Source organism: Neopelma chrysocephalum, unplaced genomic scaffold (genome assembly GCF_003984885.1).
Source record: "Neopelma chrysocephalum unplaced genomic scaffold, ASM398488v2 Primary Assembly neopelma1_159, whole genome shotgun sequence".
Classification (NCBI taxonomy): domain Eukaryota; kingdom Metazoa; phylum Chordata; class Aves; order Passeriformes; family Pipridae; genus Neopelma; species Neopelma chrysocephalum.
Window position 1 is genome coordinate 27,991 of NW_020897821.1, and position 23,366 is coordinate 51,356.

The 23,366-nt window shown below is 48.0% G+C and overlaps 1 protein-coding gene across 1 annotated transcript in view; it reads left to right on the plus strand.

Moving 5' to 3' along the window:
- Positions 1-23,366, plus strand: part of WTIP (WT1 interacting protein) — an 83,625-nt gene that overhangs the window by 1,884 nt on the left and 58,375 nt on the right. The window lies entirely within an intron of this gene.

A 23,366-nucleotide genomic window follows, 5' to 3' on the forward strand; every position in this document is an offset into this window, starting at 1 on the left:
GTCTGGTATCAGAAATGCTTGCACCATAGCTCGTTCCTGGGATGTGATCTCTCTCATCTCTGCTCCTAACGTGGTTTGCCAGGATGTGCGATGCTTCCTTTCCACGTGGGGATGGGAGGCTTGTCTGAAGCGTTACAGGAGCTGTTTGTGCAGCAGGGGCTTACAGTGACTCTCTCCTTTGCCTCCCTCATGGGCTGCTGAAGCTTCCCCCCAAACCTCCAGCATCCCAGAGCCTGTGGTGTTTGTGATCATGCTCTCAGTCTATGGTAACTTTTGTAGACGATGGTGAAGCAATTTTTAGTGCCTCGCTCGATGCAATCTTTGTGTTAGTTGAGAGCACCTGTGGGAGCCCAGCATTGTTTCTGCCCCGCGAGGCCTCGCAGGGTCTGCTGAGCACACGAGGCTGTCAGGGGTCTGTGTCATCCCTGAGATCAGAGAGCAGCTTGGTGGAGAGCCCTCAGTCCTTGCTGAGGATAAATCAGCCCCTTTGTCATTCCCTGGATTTTTGTTGCTTCTTTATGGAAGAAAAGTAACTTCTTGAAATGAGTGAACGTGCTTTGTAACCACAGTAGTTGGGATTAAGCTCACCTGTCTTTACGTTGCACTGTGTGGCAAAGGCCAGAAATGCCTGTGAAAAGTTGATGCTGGAGCGTGCAAATAGTGCCACGTTTGGCACTGGGCACTGCGGGTGAGCCGGGCAGCCCTCGGAGAGTGTGTTCCCTGCTTGACCGAGGAGTGAGGGCTGTAAGCAGGGATGTAAGAGCTCCCAGAGAGGAGGGGGGAGGAGGCCTGGGAAGGTGAGGGGCTGTGGATGTGCGAGTCCCGTGTGTGGCCTTTGAGGGAATGGTTATCTCCGTGCCTTTGTGTGCTGCCCGGGCGCGGGGAGAGGCGCTCTGGCCGTGTGTGATTCCTGAGCGGCGTGAGCGTTCCTGAGGATGGAGACGTGTGTTACCTGATTTAAACACGAGATTCGGCTTGGTTTTGGCGCGGCATTAGCGTGCTCTGCATGGAAGGAAGGAGTTGCAGGGCTCCGTGCGTTTGTCTGGGAGATGCTTGTAGGGAGATAGAGCTGGGCCGGTCGGTGGAGGTACTAAGTGAGCAGTACCCTCACAACTGGGAAAACCCTTCTGTAAACTGCAGTGGCGTAATTTCTACAAGCTTTTGTGCCCAGACAAAGGAAGCTGAATGCAGTGTTTACTGCCTGCCTTCATCTGTCCGGGGTTCAAAAGAAAGCCGATGATCACCCATTGCTGCATCTCTTGCGGTGTTGGCACCTGGCACGGTGCTCCTCCCTCCTGAGGGGCAGGAGCGGTTCACTTTGAGTATTGCAGGAGCTGGATGGGAGGGCTTGTAACACACGAACTGCAGGAAATGTTACCTTCCAAACTGACGTGATATTCAGAGAGAGATTGAGAAATAAGATGTATTCAGTGTAAGAAACAAGTTATCTGTCCTGAGCCTCTGGGAGGTGTTTCCAGTGGCCTGGGAAAGCTGAGCGTGCCATCAGGGACTCCAAGAGCAGCCCAGGGGAATCCGTTGTGGGTGGGTTTTCTTATTTATAAGAGTTTGCAAGTGTCACTGCTTGCAGGTATATTCCATAGCAACATGTTGCAGCATGCTCCAAACCTCGGGAGATGCAGCCAGTGTAGGATGAGCAGTGAGCTTGTGCCTTTGTGCCTAGAGCACTGCTGTGACTTGCACCCTCGAAGCAGATGAAACCCAGAAACCTGGGGTGCTTTGAAAGAGAAAGTTGATTTCTGTGAGTTGTTGAGGTCTTGATAAATCCTGGTGGACTTGATCCCACGTTTTTGGTTCAGATCATCCATGTAGGTGAATGTTGAGCTTTGGCTGAGCAAGTGAACAGGAGGTTGGCAGGGATGACCACAGGCTATCGGGTCAGAAACAAGGAGAGCAAGAACAGGAGGGGGAGAAGTCTGCTGTTTAGTTAGATTTACCTGAGAGGGTCTTAAACAATGTTAATAAAAGGAGGTAAGGAAAATGCCTTGATTTGTAGAGCAGCTTGCACAGGCTACAGCTGTGAAGTCTTTGCTTACGCTTTCACTCCTATAGCACTGGTGTCTGGCACACTCCAAAGGCAGCCGTGGGTGTTCTGTGATGCCTGTGGAGAACAGAATTGTTGAGCCAATAGTCTAACAAGGTAGAGGGAAGAGAGGAGATGGTTTGATGCTCCTTAATTAGACGAGCTCAACTGTCTAGTGAGTAAATGCTTATGTGAGGACACTGGGTATTTGCTGTGTTCTGTGTCCTGTCATCATTGTTGTTCTGCTCCCAGCCCCCAGTAAAACTAAAAATTGAGCAGTGTGCTGTTTTGAAATTGAGGGTACAGGACTAACCAGCCTCGTTTGGAGAAGGAACGTTTCTACCCTGCCTTCAGTCTGGCTGTGGGTCTGTTTGAGTGTTCCCCTAACCACACTTGTGCTGGCAGTCCCTGGCTCTTTCCCACACCTCAATACTCTGCTACAGGAGGAACCTGTACTCTGGGACAGATAAATACATGATGGAGGACAAGTGGAGGGTCTGAGCACTGGAGGGGCTCTGGGGGAGCCCAGCAGTGTGCAGGCCCTCAGGTCTGGTGCACTGTCTGCCCGTGCTGGGATGAAGAGCTCTGAGCAGTGCTGTGCTGGGAGCTTGGCTTTACTGCTTCACCTCCTCCATCCTCCCTGTCTCCTCACAGGCTTCAGTGCAAAGGTAGAGAGAAGGAAGATGCCCTTCTGCAACTGGTTTAATCTGACTAAAGATGCTGGTGCTGTCAGGGAAGGGCTCTGCCCAGTTGCACAGCTGAGGGGTAGCACCCTGCCCTTCCAGGTGCTCCCAGCAACACATTGCAGCCACATGCACCCACTGATCTGACACAAAACAAAAGCTGCAGAGAAGGAAGGAGGGAGGGAGGGTTGTTCATCCTTCTTGAAGAGATGGCTGGAGCTGACCCAAGGCAGAGGGTGCAGACAGAGGGCTCCAGGAGGCTGAGACCCTTCCTTTGGCAGCAGCCTGCACTTGGATTGGGCAAAGCTGTGAGACTTCGTTCCCTTGTAGCTGCCTGCTGTGCAGCCCCTGCCCAAACTGCTTCATTCTCAACCCTCTGAGACCCCCTGTCTGTCCCCTGCCAAGGCACTGACAGTTTAGTAAATGTGCTTGATTTAGTGGCAGATGCTGAGAAGAGACATAATAAAAAAGTACTTTCACTCACTTTCATAACTGTCCTCAGCTCAACATTCATACATGGTGAGGTGAATTGTCAGAGTTGTTTCAGGAATATTCTTGAAATTGAATGTTCCTCCTGAGGTGTCAACAGGACATTTGTGGGTGTTGGAAAGTCATCAGCTCAGGAGCTGTCTTAAATCCTACTTACTTTGCGGAATTCTGCAGTCTGATGTCTAGGTGTTGAAAAAAACAGTTTAAGGCAAAAGTTGGATTTTGGCATGCTCATCAAAGTCATGCAGTCCTTGAGGGACTGACTGTAAACCCATGGCTTGTCACCTACTGGGCAGGGAAATGTCATTGTGCTGAGCAGTTATGCTGATTTGGCTGTTGTTTTTGAACAAGATTTCTCTGCGTGTCCTGGGACTCCACTGGTGTGTTGTCAGAAATGGAAGCAGAGTTGACAGAGGGGTGCAGGCAGCAATCACCTGCTCCTGACAGCCCCTGCTGTGCTGCAGCCATCGCCCCACAAGGGTTGTCTGCTCGTCTTGGTCAGGGTGGTGAGATCCAGCACAAGAAGTTACTTAATTATCTTCAGCTAAAGAGAAGATGCAAGAGGCATTGTGAGCCCAGGGAGGTGAGGGAGTGTGGACTCCTGCCTGTGCAAAGCCTGGAGAGAGAGATGAGCAAGTTTGCAACTGTGCTGTTGTCCTTCAGCACCCCTGTGCAGCCAGTGCCTTCTGTGAAGGTGCTTTTCCCCATCTCGGCACATTCAGTGCCTTCCCCGCCCCTTGCTGCCACCTCCCCTCCCACAGTCCCTCCCTCCCTGTCTCTCACAGCTGGTGTGCAGAGCACAGCAAGTTCATCCCTCGTGTGCTGCTCCTCAGGGAGAAACAAGCAGTCCTGTCACAGAGCTGTCACCTTTCTTGTCTTCCTTGGGCATCTTTGTCCAACCCTTCACCCTGTGGAAAACGGCCCCTTCCTGGTGTCCTGTGCAAGGTTTACCAAGTGAAGCAGGGATGGGTTGATGTGGCAGAATGAGACACAAAGTCTGGATTCTGTTCATAACTCTTAGTCCTCTGTCTGGCAATAGCCCATGCTTATCCTTGCAAGTGGGCTTGACTCTTGAGAGCTCCTGGGTCTTCCCAGAAAGCCACTCAGCACACATTTTTTGGAGCACCATCAATAAATCCTGATGAAAAGCCTTTGGCCTGGTAGGTAGGTTGAAGGGAAGAAGTAGATCCCTTGACCCATCCAGGCCCTCTCTGCCCTTTACATTCATAGTCATCAGTGTAAATCTGGATTAGCTTTTGAGCTCTGCAATGTGCTCATGAGTTCAGAGTTGTGTGTTCGTGTTTGCTCTGTGTGTGCAGGTGAGATCAAAATTAACACAGGTAACAGTGGTCACTCCTTACAAGCTGTATTGCTTAGAGATGAAATTGGAAAATCTGAATGGAATTTAGGGGAGCTGGCAGTTGGTGACTGGAACACTTGGGAGATTTGTTAGTGTTCTTTTCAGTCTTAGAGGTTCCTGAAGCTTTCTTTGAGAACTGTTAGATCTTCCCTGTTTCTATCAAAATAGAGACAATGGTTAATACATCGTACTGTTTTTGGAAATAAGCAAATATTTATTATCTGAGAATTACTTTATATTTCTCTTTCTGGTCCTGGAAATCAATTCAACATTGGTACTCAGCTGAGATCCTTCAGCATTTGCAGCTGAGGCTGTTCTGTGAAAAATCTGCTTTTGATGGGCAAACATCTAAATAGAAATAAACTTCCATGCTGTGGTCTCCTGAAGGGTTCAAACAGGCCATGTACCTCAGAGCTTGGTTTTGCTGATCTCCCAGATATATTGCTGAAACTGAGTTGAGAGTGGTCAGGCTTTTCTAGCCAAAATGCAAGACAGCCCTCAAAAAAAAGGGTCAGGCAAGGGAGGTGTGTGTTCACTGGGGAAGGGGCAGGAAGAGCTGCAGTGAGAGGTGCTGGGTAAGTGTGAATCAGCAGCATCCTCATGGCTCGAGCTACCAGGAGCCTGCCCTCCTGAATGGGTCCAGGAAATAATGGTAAATAGCGAGAGAGAAAAGAGGATCATTCGAAGGGAGGGAGTAGGAAGGCAGGGGAGAGAATGTAGAAAGAATTCAATGGAAAGAAGAGGCTGCAAAAAATAAGTGTGATAACACAAGTCAACATAGCATTGTTTGTGGTATGAAATGTGCTATGAAGGATGTGGGAGTGGTCCTGGATGGGTTCTTGCAGTCCCTGCTGGCCATGCACGTGCTTGTGAGCCTCCCTGAGGTTGGGAAGTGATGAACTGTGTCACATGTAATAACAGAAGGGGAGAGATGCAGAATATATGTTTATATTTTAACAAGTACTGGATATGTGTAATGTGTACGATTAACATTAAATGGGAATTTGGGTGACTATAACTTGACAGAAGCCTGTGTTATATGAACGAGGACGAAAACTTTCTTACCTTCAGTTGCAGGAAACTTGACTGTGAATAGGGGTATTGTTTGATGGCAAGTGGGTTTTTTGTTTCTTTTTTTTTTATTTGTGCTTTTACTCTCGGGCTCTCTCTGCATTGTTGTAAAAGCACTGCCTGCAAGGGGGGATGGTGGCTTCCAAAGAACTGCCATGTGTTTTGCTAGAGCAGGTGAGGTTTCCAGCAGGGGGTTGGATCTGTGATATGAGGGTTGGCGTAGGCACAAGTCCTGCTGTGGTGTGGGAACTGCTGGTTTGTCACCCTCTGCTGCTGCCTCACAGTTTGGGAAATGTCCCTGTGTGTGTCCCCCAGTGAAGGTCATCCCTGGGCGTGCAGCAGTGTGCCAGGAGAGGGAGGGTTGGCAAGGGCCGAGTGGAGCCTGTGGAGTTTGGTTTGGACGTGCCATGCCCCACGTGGCCGCAGAGCCACGAGGCCTCTGTGTGAAACACTGAGCAATTCCTTGGGTCTGCTCGGCTTTTAGGGCTCTGTCACAAGGTCCAAGCCAGGTCTATACTGCATTCCTCAAGTAAAAGGCTCTCAAATTCCCAGAAGTAACATCAGGCTTTTAAACACACCCTGTGTCCATCTCCCCAACCCAGTCAGCTCTGCTCCCTTAGAGGGGTCAGGGAGACACCCTAAGCCAGACTGAAAGGAAAAAGTGGTTCTCCAGCAGAGTTTAACTTGTATTGGCAGTTGTTTCCTCTGTGATGGATCTTCCACAAAGGTTTATGTGTGCAAATGTCCCGTTTGATGCTCAGTCACACACTGGAGATTTGTACACAGTGACGTGTGAATTTGGAGTAAATCCCAATTTAATGAGTTTAATGGATTCCGTGGCCACCGTAGTTTGCAGAGTAGAAATGTGACCCTGCTGTGAAGGAACAGGTAACTGTCAAAGTAGCTGTTGTTACAGTGTGATTGAAATTGATATTTTTTAATGAAAACACCCCTGAAGTTGTATCATTTTTACATCTAAGATGTGTAAATGATACAGGTTTGTGTGCTACCACTGATGGCTTTGTGGTGGCAGCAAAGATGCTGGGCTGAAATCCTTAATATCCACAGTTACTAAATTAGGATGTAAACGTCTCTTACAGCCATGTGGATATTGGATGCTTAGAAAGCACTCTCAGAGGAAGAGAATTTGCTAATACTAAACTGATTACTTTTAAGAAATGCTAAAATTATTATTAAAAACCCCCCAAACCTGGCAAAGTAATGTCCAGGTGTATAATAGGGTTGTTGAGCAGTGAAAAGGAAATAAAGCAACAGTGATAAGCCAAACAGTTCTACTAAAACCAGAACACTTATGCAGACATTTAGTAAGGCCTGGGCTTGACCTCCTACCTACATCACATGTCACAAAAGTTCTCTCAGTACAGTGCTCCAAATCACATTGGCAGAGTCACAGTCTGGGGGTGTCCTGGGCAGCACCTGGAGCCCCACAAGGTTGGAAAGGCACCTCCTTTGTCCCAGACTCAGCCTGGGCACTGGCAGAGGGTGCTTGGGCAGCTGTCCCTGTTGGGATGGAGGTGTTGGAATCCTGTGGGCCCTGCTGGGGGAAGGGGAGGTACAGTCCCTGCCTTGATGTCCAAAGGTCTGTGTTTGTCTCACAACCTGTCAGAGTGGAGCAGTTCTGCTGTTGGCATTGGTTGTGTCCAAAACAGTCTCATTCTGTGGCTGGAGAAACTCGGTGTCTGAGGGTATAATGTGGTGTTTGATTTCTGTGCCCATCCTGGACAAAGTGCCTCCTCTCTGACAGGGATGGGAATGTGTGATATAAACCAAAACTGAAGCAGTATAAAAGGATGAAGTGCAGGAATGTGTAGGATGTCTGTAAGTTTTATTACGAGCTTACAAAGGCTCTCTTTGGAGGGCTGTGCTCAGCTGCCTGGAAGGTTCAAGTGCTGACAGGGCAGAGTACCTGGGGCTGGGATGTGGCATTGCTTGGAGGTGCTCCAGGGGTGTGATGGCTCCCAAGGCTGGCAGCAGGATTCCTGTTGCTTATTAGGGAGCAGGACCAGCCTTCATCTCTGAACAAAATTAGCAAATGTGCTGATGAGGGACCAATAGATGTGGTGTTTGGCAGGATTTTTATGCAGTTTTTCACTGTGCCTGTGTGGATGCTGTCTCTGGAAGTGCATTTTGTCCTTTTTTTTTTCTACATTGGAGCAGATAGTTCCATTCTGTGGTATGTGTTATCTCTTCCTATTAACCTCACTGTGTTGCTTTAACTCCCTATCAGTGTAGCCTTGCTTGTTACTGTGCTGAGACAGAGGAGCACAAGAAAACTGCCAAGCAAGCCGTGTATCTCTTCCAGCTGGAGCGTTTCACATTGTCTGAAACATCATTCCTTGTTTTTTGGAACAATTTTACTAAATCTCTAATGTCACATTTATGTGTTCCAGCGAACTTTTAAGAAAAGGCCTATGAGTCATTAAGGAAAAAACCCCAGCACCCCAGAGCACAAACACTCCTTTAATGCTCAGCTGAGAACTACCGTGCGTGTAAAACATGGAAGGGCTCACACAGGGGCACTCAGCTGGGGGTAAGGATTTATTGCTTGTGACACCTATTCCAAATTTGAGACGCTGGAAAAGTTCCTTTTTGGCAGGTTTTGCACGAGAACCCGAAGGCAGCTGGGTTGGAACCTCTGTGGTGCTGGGGCTGTGGTGGGACACCCGTGCTGACAAGTGCCCTCAGCTGTGAGCCCTGACCCTCCCTGCTGCTGAGAGAAGGGGCAGAAGTGGCAGCTCCTGCCTGGCTTGGATAAAGGGATATGTTGGGCTGTTTTGTTGGTGCTGCCACCAGGGCTGAGCTGGAGTGGGCTCTGCCAGGGGGTGCCATGCACTGCCTGTGCACTCCTGGGGAGCTTCTGGGAGCCGAGGTACCCAACAGAGAACTGAGTTCCTCCAAGTGCCAGGGATGGGAAACCAAATAACTGTGAAAGGGGGATGTGATTAGGTTGGAGTAACAATATGAATACTTAAGGCTGGATTTGGGGGAGATGATTAAGTGTAAAGTCTTTAATTGCAGGCAGCAGCACTGAAATGCAGCTGTGAGGGCTGATGTGGGTGTCTGTGAATGTTGGGAGAAGTGCAGGGAAGGCAGTGCAAGTGTAAAGAATATTAATATCACATACTGTGATGAAATAGCCAGGGAGTGAATCAAATGGACAACAAGGAGGCATTTAACAGGTTATAAAAGGTCGTGCCTGGTATGTAACATTGGTCTTTTAAGAATTTGGCTGAACAAGGTGTGTTTCAGTTCAAAATGTGTTTATCGTTTTTGTGAAAAGTAGATGGCTGTGGAGGAAGAACTGCTAGGGACTTTCAGATGTTTTCCTGGCCATCCAAACATTTATTTAATTGTTGAACTGTTTCACTTGTGACACCTCAGAACTTCTGGAAAGTGAAAACAAGATGTTTTCTTCCTTTTAATGTGGCCACTGGAAAAAAAATTAGAAAATTTCAAAGTTAAAATAAAGAGAAACAAAAAGCCATCCCTAAATGCAGTTTGACAGTTGTGCATGTTTAGATGCTTCAGCTGGCTTGGATCAGATTTCCTGTGGTCTGTGGAGAGCCCGTGGCCTCTCCCAGGCCTGGGAAATACCCTTTTGTTCTGGCGGTCACTGCAGAAGCCTTTGTGCTGTGCTGCAGCTCGCCCCGGGCACGCAGGGGGCAGGGAACTGGGATCCCAGGAGTGAAGCTCCTGGGCTGGAGGTTGGGTGGTCCTGCTGCCCTTCCTCCGTGTCCATCAGTGTTCCTTCTGTGCTGGCACTGCCGGCCCGGGGGGTTCGGGGAGCGTCGGGAAAGGTTCAGTCCTGAACACGGGTCCCTCTTGGGGACTCGAAACACGTGTCAGGCAGCTGTTCACAGGTGTCCCAAACTTCAATTAGCAGGTAATTTGGGATTCCTTTTGGTGCGTGTCTTTAGCAAGTGCAAAACTGCAGCACGTGTGCAGGGCGTGGCTGATTAGGAACCTTTGGTAGAGGGGGGTTTCTACCAAAGAGGGGAGAAGTGTGACTTTGTTAATAAATGTGATAAATCAAGCCTGGACGTGCCTGAATTGAGGGGGCTCTGCTGCTGTGGCTTGATTCTGTTTGCCTGCCCTTGTGGCGTTGCCTTCAGTAGCATTAGAGTAGGACCTTGGTTTTCTGTCTTTTTTTTGGTGTGAAATTCCTACTAAATCCATTTGTTTGGGCCAAATGTTGAATGATTGCAAAATAGTCCCTGGAATGGTTCTGAGCAAGGGGATAGTGGATAAATTCTGTCACTTATCCATGGTTTCCCCTGCTCAAAAGTGTGCTAACCTGAGCTTGTGCTGCTGGCTCCTGCCCTGTCTGTTCTTGTCATCCATATGAAATGCAGCAGGATTAGACCAACAGTCTCTGGGACTGTCTCACCTGTCACTCTTCTTTCCATCTCTCTGTAACTAAGCTAAGAATGTTGATTTTTTGTTTTGTTTTGTTTTAAAAAAAAAAGATAGAAGAAGCAAAAGATACTGGAGCCCAGCATCAGCTAAGGCAAAACAACTGTGTGTAGCAGGCAGTGGAAAGAGCTGTAATTGGTAAAATATTGGATGTCTCAGTGTTTCTCTGTGTTGTGGCAGTTGCCATGCTGTTAACCTTGAGCATCCCAGTTCTCAGGTGTACGTGGGGGAAACAGGCAATTCCTCAGGGAACAAGGCAGAAGTTTTGATGAATGGTAATAACTGTTGCAGCTCTATTTTTCTTTTTTTTTTTTTTTGCCAGGCAGTTATGTGAAAATTCTCTGCAGTTGGTGGGTTGCCCACTTTTAATCAAAGCCATGTTTCCCAGATCTAAACACTCAATAGAAAACAGATCTGCACACCAGTCAAGTGTGTTAGAGTCCAAATTTTGAGCTGGTTTGAGAAATAAGCATGTAATTTTTCGAGGTGTGGGTCAGTAGCCAGTTGTCTTGGAAAGTGTGTTGGCTTGTTGTACTTGTTCCTGGCTAGAGCAGAGCTGGGCCTCTGTGGTACAGCCCTGTAAAGTGGTTCAGAGCAAGGGATGCACTTGCTCCATTGGAAACCCCCCATGACTCAGGTTCAGACCTTAGTGCCTTAACGCAGGGGAAAAAACTCCTCAAGGCATCTCAAAATAAAATTCATGCAAGGTATTAACTAATTACAATTTTATTTAGAAGATGTAACACGTAATAAATCCAGTCCTGCCTCATTCATGACAGTTCTGTTTAGGGGTCATTCATGAGGGCATGAATCACTTGTTTCTTGGAGTCATCTCTAATTGTTTTCATTACACCACAGAGATCACGGAATAAGTAAATTCACATCAGTGTTTTACCCTTACCATGTTTCTCCCTGACTTGTCCAGCAGCCTCTGCACCTCCCAGGTCATGCCCACCATGGAATGATCAGGTATCATCACTGCTCTGGGTTGGGGCTGTAAAAGAGATGTGCAGTTTGCCTGGGAATGTGGTATCTGACACAGGCACCAATTTCCTGCAAATTGTGATATAACTAACAAAGAACAGGTGGAGTCAATGGTGTGAAAGAGGGCTGTGATGCTCTGTCCTGCTGACCTTTTCAGCTTGTACCAACTCAGTTCTTAGCACAGAGTTCCCAAGTTGCTCTGCTCACAGGAGATGGGTGGAAGATGCACGTGTTGGGATAGTGGTTGTGCATCCTCTGCTTTTCTGCTTTTGTCTTCTGCCCAGAACAGAAGTCCTTAAAGGTATCCAGACCTAAACCTGGAGGGGGTGCACAGAGCAGAGGACAGGCACAGACACGGGTAGTGCACGTGCCCCCTGTTCCCACTGCCCTGCAGGTGGTTGCAGAGATCACCCTGACCCTGCTCAGGAGGTGTTGGGGGGGCTCTCAGCACTGTTGCCTTTTTGGTGTTTTTTTTCCCCAAGAAACTAATGACAATTAATGTTTTTTTTAATGAACTTTTGGCAGCCATCAGGTGCTGGTCTCAGATGCTGGCTTACAAACAATTAGAAAAAAGCTGGTGGTTTTGCTTGGTCCGCAGGGAGAATCTCCCAGCCCTTCTGTGTGTTAGTTTTGAGGGAGATGTTGCCGTGTGAGGTTGGTGAGAGTGACTGTGCTGGGAGGTGTTGCCTGTCTTGGAGAGTGGTGCAGGGCACAAGCAACACCTGCAAACAGGTCATTGCCCAGTTCAGAGAGAGGAGAGAAATCAAATCCATGGCAGGTTTGGGCTTGGAGCTTTGAATGCAGCACAGGCAAGGTTTGCCCCTTGCAGTAGTTTCTGGCAGAGCAGAGATGTGGCAATTCATTCACCAAATCCCACGCTGCCCTAGAGCACTGGGGCAATTCCACGTGGGATGGAATGACTCTGGAGTGCCAGACCATACTTTTTAAAAAGTCGGACCCCAAAAACCTCCCTGGCCTATTAAGAAAATGTGAAAAGAGAAGGGGTGGCTTGGGTTAGGCTGAAACAGCCTTGCATGCTGTGTAAGAGCAAACTGCTGTTAACTCTTTTGGGAACAGGCTTTCTCAGCCCCTGTTCCACACCTGGGAGGTGTTCAGGCCAGTGAAGAACCATCCCAGAAAGAGGTGATTCCCCAGAGGCTCTCCCAAAGAAAACACTTTGAAGAAGTGCCAAGTGCAGAGTTGCAAATCAGCTTCCTGGTGTGCCAAGTGTGTGAAGCTCTGCTTTTCCCTGCTTCCCACCTCCAGGGGCTTTGCCTGGCTTCCCCATGGGGGTGGCAGGAGTGGGGAGCAGCTCAAACCCCCCTGGCCACAGGGGTGGCCTGGCTCTGGCTGGGCACCCCTGTCTCGCTTTTACCTCCGAAGCTCATGAAAGAGGGAAAAAAACAACCCACAAAACAAAACACCCAGAGCTCCTGAGCTGAAGGCCAAATCTTGGGCTCCTTTGTGGGCACAACTTCCTTTGAAATGACTGGGTGTTTTGCTTTTTGGACTGGCAGAATTGGGAAACCCTGTGTTGGATTATTGCCAGGTCAGAGAAGGGAAGTGTTGCAAGGTCCAGGAGAAGGACTTGGTTTTGTTTTTCTGACTAAGTACCCCCTAAATAATGAGTATTGGCTTGGAGCTCTTCCATTCCCAAATTGGTCAGTCCACACGGGGTGCCTGCCTGGGAATTGCTAACCCTGCTCTGCAGATGGGATGACAGGCTGAGGGGCTGCCAAAGGCCGCTGTGGCTGGATGGGAGCAGGGCTGGGGACTGAGTGTCCTGTCCCCCAGCAGTGCTGGGTGTTGTTCCAGCGTGGAGCTGAGCCCCACCCGTGGAGGTCAGGGCAGTGCTGGGGGGTGGGGGGGGCTCTGGGAGGCTGCTGAGAGCACAAGACCAGGCACAAACATTAGCTGGACGTGACACCACAGGTGTCAGGGTAGCAAGTGGCAAAGAATTTTTCCACTTTCCCCTTTTCCATCCAGGTGCCTCTTCCTCCAGCTGTCTCATCCTGCATTGTTGGGTGAGGGTGCTGTGCGGGTTGGGTGAGGGTGATGTGCACAGGCTGATCCCAATTGTTTCTTTCTTCTCTCCTCTGATGTTTGGGTGGGGGTTGTCCCTGCCTTGACTCCTGTCCCCTCTCAACTCCCAAAGGCAAAGGCCAATGTGGGCTTGTACAGAGACCAGGCTTCTGCAAGGATTTGGCTGCTCTGGTCCTCCAGGTCACTCTGAATTTTGCTGTGGTACTTAAAAGCAGAGAGGAAGGTGTGCAGTGGTAGGGTGGGAGGGAATAGAGGGTGAGTCACTGTGGGAATGCCCACTGCTCACCAGCACGTGCTTTTTGGAAAGCTTTTGACTTAATGTTCCTATCCAGTGTGTAAAATGGGAGAGAGAAATTTGATTCACAAGAAAAGGAGAGAGGGCTGCTGAGGGCTCTGGCAAATACATTGGTAATATTTGCCTAAATTTTTGAGAAATACATTATTTCACCTTTATTATGAAGCTCATGCCTGTGCATTTGTGTCCCCCCCACTGTTTTCTGGGCTTTTGCCATTTCAAAGCAATATTTGTTGGTCCATGAGCACCAGTACCAGGGCTGAGCTGAAAGTGGGATAAAAACACTTTGGTTTTAATTTGAGCAGGGCACCAAATTATAGAGGCACTGTGGGGGAATGTTAGGTCATAACTTTAGTTTTGCTTTTACATGTTGTAATCTTGATTAGGATGCAACGAAAATGCAGGGAGAAGAATGGGAGTGTGTCGTTCTCATGGGACAAGAGCTGCATGCCCAGGTGCATGAAATTTGTGCAAAAAATCTCCCTAAACGCTGGAGAGGGATTCCTGTTTCAAAGGAAGATCTGGGACTTGGGTACACTGCTGTGCAGGCTCAGTTCTGCACACACCATTTCCTGCTGGAACACTTACTGTTCCCCAGAAAATCAGTTACCAGCCAGAAAAAGTGTTCAACAAGCCTGCAAACAAATTATTTGAATTTTTTTGACTGTGCAAGTTACAGTTTCTCACCAAGCAGTTGACTTAAGACAACAGAGTAAGTGTTTTCTTGGGATCTAAATTAGGGTAAGACTGACTCCAAGGTCAGGTGTGACCGTTTTGGAACAAACAGTTGCGTGTTTGTTTTCATCCTGCAGCTCAGGGCCAGGGCACAAACTTCTAAGCACAAGGGGAGGGGAGAGGTGAGATAAGGATGTTCTGTTCTGTGCAGGCTGGAGGGTAGATCAGGACAGAGGACAGTCCACAAGCTTAATCCTAAATAGGAATAAAATAGTTCAAGTTTTCTTCTCTGAAAAGCTCCACAATCAGGTTGTTAAGAAGCAGTAGCAGGTGGTGCCCTGGGCTCTTGTGCAGGGGCAGAGGAGGCTGGAGCCCGGGGGTCACCCAGGATTTTGGGTCTGAGCTGAAGGTCCTGCTGGCAGCAGATGCTGAGCTACCCCTGCTTCACCAGGTGAAGGACTGAGGTACTGGCCAGGATTTAAACCTCTCACTGCAGAGGAAAACAGCTTTTTTTCACGGTGAGGTGCAAGTTGCTCAGCTAACTTAGATGACAGCACACACCTGGACTGAGCGTCTGTTGGTTCAGGGAAGGAGATACATGTTTTTCCTACGTGGTGTGCCATGGAGGCTTCCCTGGAGGTGGGAAGCAGGGAAAAGCAGAGCACTTGGCACACCAGCCATGGCTGTCAGCCTGAGTCACTGCCTGCACTGCAGGATGGAAGCTGTGCCTCCCATCAGCTGAAAACCAACAGGCAGCAACCACTTGGGGTGATCCCTCGGGGCTTTTTGCTTTGCCTGGAGACATCTCTCTCCTGTGGTGAAAGACAACGAGAGGAGGTGTTTTGTGACTGGTACTGGAGTGAAGCATGAGCTGTTTTAATTGAGGATAAACAATGATTCCTTCTCTAAAATGGACAATTAGCTCCTCTCCAGAAATTATAAAATCATTCATCTCTCGAAGGCACCAGTGGCAGAAGCAAGGGATGTGTAGGCACCAGCTCAGTACCAACTTGTACTTCCCTCTTAACCTTACAGAGGAAACACAGTAGAGAGACTTGTCACTGATTTAGTAAAAGCTACCCTTATTTTCATGGATATAATTGCAGAAGAGGCTATATTCATCTGGAAACAAAGGCTCTAGTAATCTAAAAAAGCGAGAATAAATTTAAAAACCCCAACAACTAGACTAATTCATTTAGCTAGTTTTCAAATGATAAGTTTTGGGGGTTGTGTTTGTTTTGTTTGTTTTGTTTTTTTTAAAGGGAACGCTGAGGAACCTATTTCTTAGTGGATACAGTGAAAGGAGAGATTTCAAAAGGGCTTTGGTGCAATTAAGGGAATGGTTGCATTAGGCTGTGCTGTAGTGATTTAACATGTGAGAAGGAAAAAATCCAACTGAGTGATTTACACACTGATCTGGAATGTTTTGATTAAAGGTCAGGCTCAGAAATGTATTTATGCTTATTTGTAAGTCCAAAGAGAATCCACTGGGGAGTTAAATCTCTGAGTGGCCATTTAATGTGTAAATATTCACGGGTAGCTCTTTGCTTACCCACGGCGTTTTGTTGTGAATTTAGACAGGAAAAGCTTTACTTGAAAACTGAAGTCCAGACTCTGAGTACCTTCAAAAGGGGAGAGCATTTCTGTACACTGACCTGACTTCAAATAGTGAATATAAGCTCTGTACCTTACTGACTTATAGGAGTTCTGAAGTAGCAAGGGAAAAGAGAAAAGGGGGTCCAAGAAAACTGGTTGATTTTTCAAGGATTGCAGTCTCCAAGCTCAGGAATGCTCCATCCTGACATGCAGGAAGCAGCAGGAGCCCTGCATGGATGAGCAAGGAGCTCTGAAAAGGAGATGAAAAGGATTTGAATAATGTGTGAGGGGTGGAAGCAGGGACAGGTGACCTGGGAGGAATATAAAAATACTGTCAGACTACACATGCTTGGGGTGTGGAGAGACAAAGCTCGTCTGGAGCTGGGCCTGGTGGAAGGTGTGAGAGTCAAGAAGTGTTTCTGCAGATGCATTAGCAAAAGGAAGACCAGGGAACATGTGGAGCAGGGTGCTGGGCTGACCTTCTGTGAGGGAGAGCTTGGTGAGTTGGGGGAGGAGTGGTCACTGAGCTCAGCTTTAGCAAAGCTTTTGATGCTGTCACCCATAATATCCCTCTAGACAACCTGGTGGATACAGGCTGGATAAGTGGATGGTGAGATGGACTGAAAGCTGGTTAAGGTGCTGAACTCAGAGCTGTGACCAGTGAGACGAGGTCAGGTTGGAGGCCAGTCACTGCTGGTGCATCTCAGAAGTCAGCACTGTTTGACACCTGGGTGATGGGCACAGTACTTGTCATAGGTTGGAGAAGAGATGTTGGAATTTTTTCCCGAGTGTCCCGTTTTTCCCGTTCCCCTCCCCACCCCCAGTCTGTTTCTCCTGGGATGGGGGGAGTCAAGGAGGGGGTGGGGGTTGCCGTGGGTTTCTCTCCCCCCACCTGGGGAACTGGGACTTGGTTTTGTTTCTTCCGAAAGTTTTTGCACCATTTGTTGTTTATTCAGATTTTGTTAATAAAAAGCTGTTTCTTTTCCTTTTCCACGCTTCCACCTGAAGTTTCTTAATTTCTAAGTTGTAATCTCGTTAAACTGAGACAGTCCCCCTCTAGCAGGCTTGGAGATTGTCCTACACTGGGAGGAGTGCTGGATAGACTAGATGGATGTGGTGTAGTTCAGCAGGACCTTGACAGGCTGGAGAAATATGGTAACTCAGGGAGTCCAGCAAAGGGCAGTGCCAAGTCCTGCCCCTGGGGAGCAACAGCCTCACCCAGTGCCACGAGCTGGGGACACACTGGCTGGAAAGCAGCTCTGCAGAAAGGCCCTCTGGGGTCCAGGGGACACAAGCCAGCAGTGTGTGCTTGTGGCAAAGGAAGCCAACAGCATCTTGAGCTGGTGTTCACACCCAGCTGCCTTGGATCACGGGGATTCTGAAGCTGAGGGCACGTCCTGGGCATCCACCTGGCAGCTGGGTGCCCACATACCCTGTCCTCCCTCAGTTCTGGGCAGTTTGCCCACAAGAGCTGTGTCTGAATAGGGGGCTGGGAGTGGGTTGTGTCAGCTGGTGTGGGTAGTCCTGGGTGGGAGATGTGCCAGCTCCCACCCTGTGCCCAGATGGAAGCTCAGGCCTCATCCAGCTTCCCAGTGGCAGCTCCTCTGGTGCCCACTTCTCAGGTGGATCTTCTGGAGCTTAAAAGGGCACCCAACAGTTACCACATAGATCATAATCACATGTGAATTATCTTTTATTGCTTTTGTCATGATCCTAATCTGAACCACTGCTTTAGTAGTAGGGAAAATATTTACCACTGACATTGCACGTGGGGTTTGCAGCGGGCTCTGCAGCCATGGATGAAGAGCCAGCACAGCTGAGGTGGAAAGAGTTACCTCTCTTTATCACTTCTGTTTTCCTGAGTATTTTAATTAAAACCAGAGAGAGGGAAATTTCTCACACTGTTTCCAATTTTTAGTGGTTTCACCTGCTGTTGAAAATTGCATCAAGACATAACAGTACAGGGATGATGTCAAGAGGAATGAATGCTCCTTTTAGTGGCTATGAATAGAGGCTTCTCATATCAGTTAAGTGTTCACTTAAAATTAGGAGAAGATTACAGGTTTATGTTATTTTTTAGCCAGTCCTCTTAAGACGTAAATTAGCTAACATTTCACCACTTTGTGTAACCTTTCAAAATGGAGAAGGGAGGTTTGGCTGATAAATTGTGTAAGGTCACATTTATTTGGAGATGTTTGCTGTAGCTAACAACGTGGCAAATTACCTTCCTAACCCTTCAGGCTTTTCTATCTGCTCACTCTTTCCCTGCTTTTGCAGTTCTTGAGTTTGCTTTTTGTTGCTTCTAGAAAGATTTTTAAGGAATAATTGTCCCAGGGGAGTTTGCTCCACAACTGTGCTCTAGCTATATTTTTGTAAGTGTTGTGAGAAATTTAGGCACAACTCCTTTGCTGTCTTGTGACCGTGGGTGGTGGAGCTGATGAGTTACTTACTAAATAAGAGATTTCTGGGTGGTGGGGTGTCAGGAGTAGGAGAGAAGAGCATTTTGTCTCTTGTTCATCACTTTGACTTGAGTCTGGCATCCAGCTCCACAAGAAGGGGAGTCCACCTTTCAAAAGGCAGCTTAAAAAGCAGATGCCTGGCTGTCTTGGTGTGGAGGTGGTGAGTAGGGTGAGTGTGGAGAAGGCACCCAGTGCTAGTTCTGCTCTGAAATGTGGTTGGGTCCTGCAGTGCTGGTTGGCAGCTGTTTTGTGAAGACAAGACTTGTTGGGCACCAAGGTCACTATGCACAGTGACCACTTGGAAAGATAAATCCTTTCTGCCCTCAAGCAAATGGCCTTTGACATGAGCCATTGAGGCCACAGGGTCTTTCACTGTTTGCAGGACACGTGTTCCTTGACGGGAGCAGCTCAGCCCTTCAGCTGCAGTGGTTGCAGGTTTCTCCATCGAGGCTGTGGGCCAAGGCTTTGGCTGCAGGTGCAGTGGGCAGGTTGTGACAAGAGCAGATGATGCCAAAACCCTTTTATGGCTGGGGTTTGCCTTTTATGCCAGGCCCTTCCTGAGCTGACTTGCTGGTCAGTGTCTTGTGCATTGTCTCCTCAGTGTGCAGGTTCTGCAGAGGAGACACGAGGGTATAAAAGGTGGGTGACAAAAAAAAGAGTGTTTGTACACACACAGTCTGCCAGCTGTCACTAGGTGGGAGACATAACTGGGTGTACCAGCAGAGGCAACACATACTTAGTTGAGTGCTATGACCAAGACCATTTCCTACTTCCCATTCTCTACAGGGAAAACTGTGCTTTTTTTTTTTTTTTCCAATTTTCTGGCCTTTTATACCCACTCTGCTCCCATTTCATGTCAAGATGACAGTCAGGGTCAAAACAGGGGAGAGGGGTGGTCCTGAGTGTGATATTTGTGCATTTCTGGATCATTGGATACCGTTTGGATGCAGATCAAGTGTGTGTTCACATTTCTGTGGAATTCTCCAGACAGATCACGTACCCTGGAGTTCCCGCCAGCTGCTGGAGAGCAGACTGTTACCTGAGCCAGGACTGACAATACCTGAGCCAGCAAAAAGTCAAAGCAGTCCAGACAGACAATACCTGACCTAGCAGAAATCCTGCCAGTGTGGAGTAAACTATCAGTGCTTTACACTTTGTGGCATCTTTTTCTGTGGTACTAAGAGTTGTAAAGCTGGGTCTGTTCAGTCCCTGGAACTGCTGCCCACCTCAGCAGAAGGGTCACTGTCAAGCAAAAATGTGTCCATTCCTGCAGGTCTGGGTGGTGCTGTGTGGCCACAGCTGCTGTGGGGAGCAAGTCACTGAAGGGGAGAGTGGAGCTCAGGTCCTTCCATGGATATGTGAAACTCAGAGTTGTCCTCTGGCGGGAATCCCTGTAGACAGGAGTCTGACTAAAGCTCGGAACAACCACCACTTGTTTGCCTTAGGTCTGCACTGGAGAGCAGCTGAACCCATGGGCAGCTTTGGGTGTTGATTTTCTAACTTTTACTTTTTTTCTTCTCCCAGTCGGATCCACAGGAAGGAAATGAGCCTACAGATATAGCATTTGGTGTTAGTGTTTCCCGAAGGTAGAGGAAGCAAAATTAGAATATCCTGTTTACATGTCACTGGAGCTGTATTTGACCAGCTGTCCCAAGGGTTTTCAACTTGCTACATCAGGACAGGCTTTTCTTACAGTCTGAGTGTCTTCCTGTCCCACTGGAGGAGAGGAGTGGGGCTGTTTGCAGTAACACTGAGCCCCTCCCTGCTGCACAGGAGACTGAGCCTTTCACTGTAGCCAAGGTGGGGCAGGTGAGGCCTGCCAGGTACTTCAGAACTAAGGTCCTTCATGAGCTGAAGGTGGGAGAAATATATGACAAATTCCTTTCTGAAACTGTTGTTCCTGCAGGGTGTCCTTACAGGAAGGTACGTTCCTCCTCCTGATGTTCTCAAAGCATCCTTGAGTCACTTGACTTGCAGTGACTGAAAAAAACTGGTTCAGAGGGTTGAGGTGACAGGTTTTTAAGTCATTTCCAGCTTTCCTTAAGTGTGTAGTTCAGCCTTTCTAAACAGCTTGGTATAATACCTACCTATACGTGTGCTTTTGTTTAAGCAAAGCTATTTGGAAATGCTGAAGAACCTCCCTGTGGCAGGTGAGAACGAGTGAGTGGGTGTGAGCACCTTTGCAGGGTGGGTGGTGGAGATGTAGGGCTGCAGTGCCTGTGGAAGGAGCTGCTGGATTTGGAAGCAGTGTGTTACGTAATGCCATGGCTTTCCAGGCTGTCATGCTCCTTCTGGAAATAGCCCAGTTATCTAAGAAAATAGAAAAGTGCACCTGGAAACTTTTAGACTAGTCTCCTTGTTTAATCATGAGCCCATTTGAAATATGTCAAGGAAGGCAGCTGTAATATATGACCTTTTTGTGCCATATATTACAGTGATGACTCATACGTGCAGTGTCAGGAGAATGTAATGAAAAGTCTCTCCAAGTTGACGTCTGTGCAGCTGATGTTTGCAGCTCTGACGTGCTGTGGAGTTCAGGGTATTTGGGCTGCATTGATGGTGCTCTCAGTATCACTGCTGTTACCTGGTTGCACAGAGTTTTGTAAGCTGAAACATTTAAATTGATTCTGTCTTTTCCATGTCATCTCAGAAGGCCTTTTCTCTGAAGACCACACAGGTGTCAGTGACTCATATTTAATAGAAAGGAGCCAAGACACAGAGACCAAAGGCAACCAAGTCAAAACTGGAAAAGGAGGCTGGTACAGTAGAGTTTCTGGCTGGTTCCATACTGTGAACATTGTCACTTCTATAGGAAAAACCTGCAATGTGTAGATAAATATGCTGTTATTAATGTGTGGTATCAGTAAACACAAAGGAAAGATGATGACAATATGAGATTTAAGTATTTGTTTTATTATTTATTTACTGTAATAAAACTGTCTCAATGTTTTTAAACCTGCCACTGGAAAACAGCTTAAATAAACCTTAACAGGCCTGCAGTCTGACCTGCACTGTGCCAAAGTCTGAAGTGATGGCATTGACAAGCATCTCACCCCACAGCTCAGGTGATCTCCAGCTGGTACAACCAGCAGTTAAAGCACTGGTATAAATTGCAGTATCCGTGCTAATTAAAAACCAAGTAATTTTTTTTTCATCTTTTCTACCACCATCTGTGAAGTGCCACTTCTTCTGTTGCCCATTTTATTGGGATATGCAGTGGGAAGGTCAGCCCTCTTCCTAACTCACTTCAAGGATGCAGCTGGGTGAATGCCCCTAGTGCTTTACACAAGATTCCCAACAAGAAATTTGCCCTGGGGCACTACAGAGCTTTGGATGTTGGTATTAGACCTTTTTGGACTAAAACTAGGACCTGCAGGAGCATTGCTCGCTTCTGTTGGCTGTGGGACCTGTGTGTGTGTCTGCTGGGGATGTGGTGGTGTGTCCTCCTCTGCCAGCAGTTGTACAAGCTCCAGTTTTTCCTGGCCCTAGTCTGTCTTCCCCTCATTGCTACTACCACTGTGCTAGAAATTTTGCACTCAAATAGGCTGAATTGTGTGTGTGATTACAGTCACTGTGTTCCAGGTAAAGTAGGAGCTGAAGGGCCTTGTTGACCTGGTCCCTTTGGGCAGGAAGAGGGTGCATGTCCACAGCCTTCAGGTGTCCAGCAGTGGAGGGCAGTAGGACAGGAAAGGTGCTTTACAGACACACTTTTCCCTCCAAGTTATCCATTCCCACTGGTGCCCTCCTTCACCACCCCAGCTGTATCTGTCTCCTTGCTTTGCTAATCACAGTATTCACAAGGTACTTTTACAAGCAGGATTTTCCTCTCTGTCGTTTTATTTTTGCTTAGTACTTCGGTTGCTAAAGTTATTTGCAAGTCCCCTTGTGCTGTGGTTGTCAACTTGAGCATGAGCTTTGGGCAGTGAGCTGAGCTGTGAATCCCAGACAAAGCCAAAGTGGCACAGACGAGAGGGCAGCCACGAGAACTGCTCCGTCTTCCAGTTCATTGCCTCACTAGCAAAAGATCTTTCTATAAATGCCAAGTAAGAAGTATAAATCATCCTGGAACCGCCATGCACTAAATCAAGAAGTAGAGAAATGAATGAATATTTGTAAACCAAGTGTCAGTGTAACTAAAACACGGGGCAGAACAATGGGGCTGTGCCGTGCCTTGTGCGGCAGCGGGATGCACACAAAGGGAGCTCTGCAGGGCTGTGGAGCAGGATGAACCCTGTGCAGATAGCATCAGTAATTTTATGGTTCAGAGCAAGAATTTCACATACTGGATGAAGCAAGAAGCATTTGCTGCGCTAGCTTCAGGCTTTCACTGTGCCACTGGGTGGATCTGCTTTAACAGTAACAAAAGCCTTCCAGTTTCCAGCAGCTGCTAATCAGAGCTGATACCGCTCCCATGGCATCTCCCACTCGGCAGCGCTGACCTGGAGCTGCCATGGTTAATGCACCAGCACAGACATGCCCTGGGCTCAGAGCTGCTAAGATACAATGTCAGGGAGGGTGGCGTTGGAGAATTGTTTCTGCAGCCTTCCATCACCTCATCCTGCATTTGAAACTCGGGGAAGTTAATGACAAAGCAGAACAGACTGTGGATGGCTACTTTAAAAGCAAGCAGGAATGGGCTGAGTCCTGCTGGCAGCGCTGACCCCTCAGGCAGGTGGAGCTTGGCTCCTGTGCCCTGATCAGCACTGTCATTCCTGGAACTGTCCCAGTGCCTTCCCTCGTGGCCATGACCTCTCCCAGCAGCTCTGTCCTACACAATCCACAGCCTCGTTAAGCAACAGGCAGAGTGAGGTAACGAAAGGTATTCCAGGAGCTGGAGTTAGAACGTGGAGCTTTGCTTCTACAGAACCTCCCGTGAATGTGGACTTTGCTGCATTTGTAACAAACATAAATTAATCTCAGATTTTGATTTTTCTGCTTAGAGTTCTACACAAGTCCTGCCCTAAGCCTGAGGAAAGCCTCCTGTAGCAGGCAGTCACTGAAGTGATGGAGATCTTTTCAAGTCAGCCCATACATATCTCAAGGGCCTAAGTAGTTTATTGTTTATTCATTGAGGAGAAAAGCAAGGTTGTGGGGCAATCTCGCTAAGGTTTAACAGTGACAACAGAAAGTTTCACAGTCCACAGCCTGCTTCTTGTCCTGCTTTGCTTAAGCTGTGATTTGTGTCAGGTGTTGTGGCCCATGCTTCTCCAGCAGTCACTGCCAGGAGCGTGTGGGT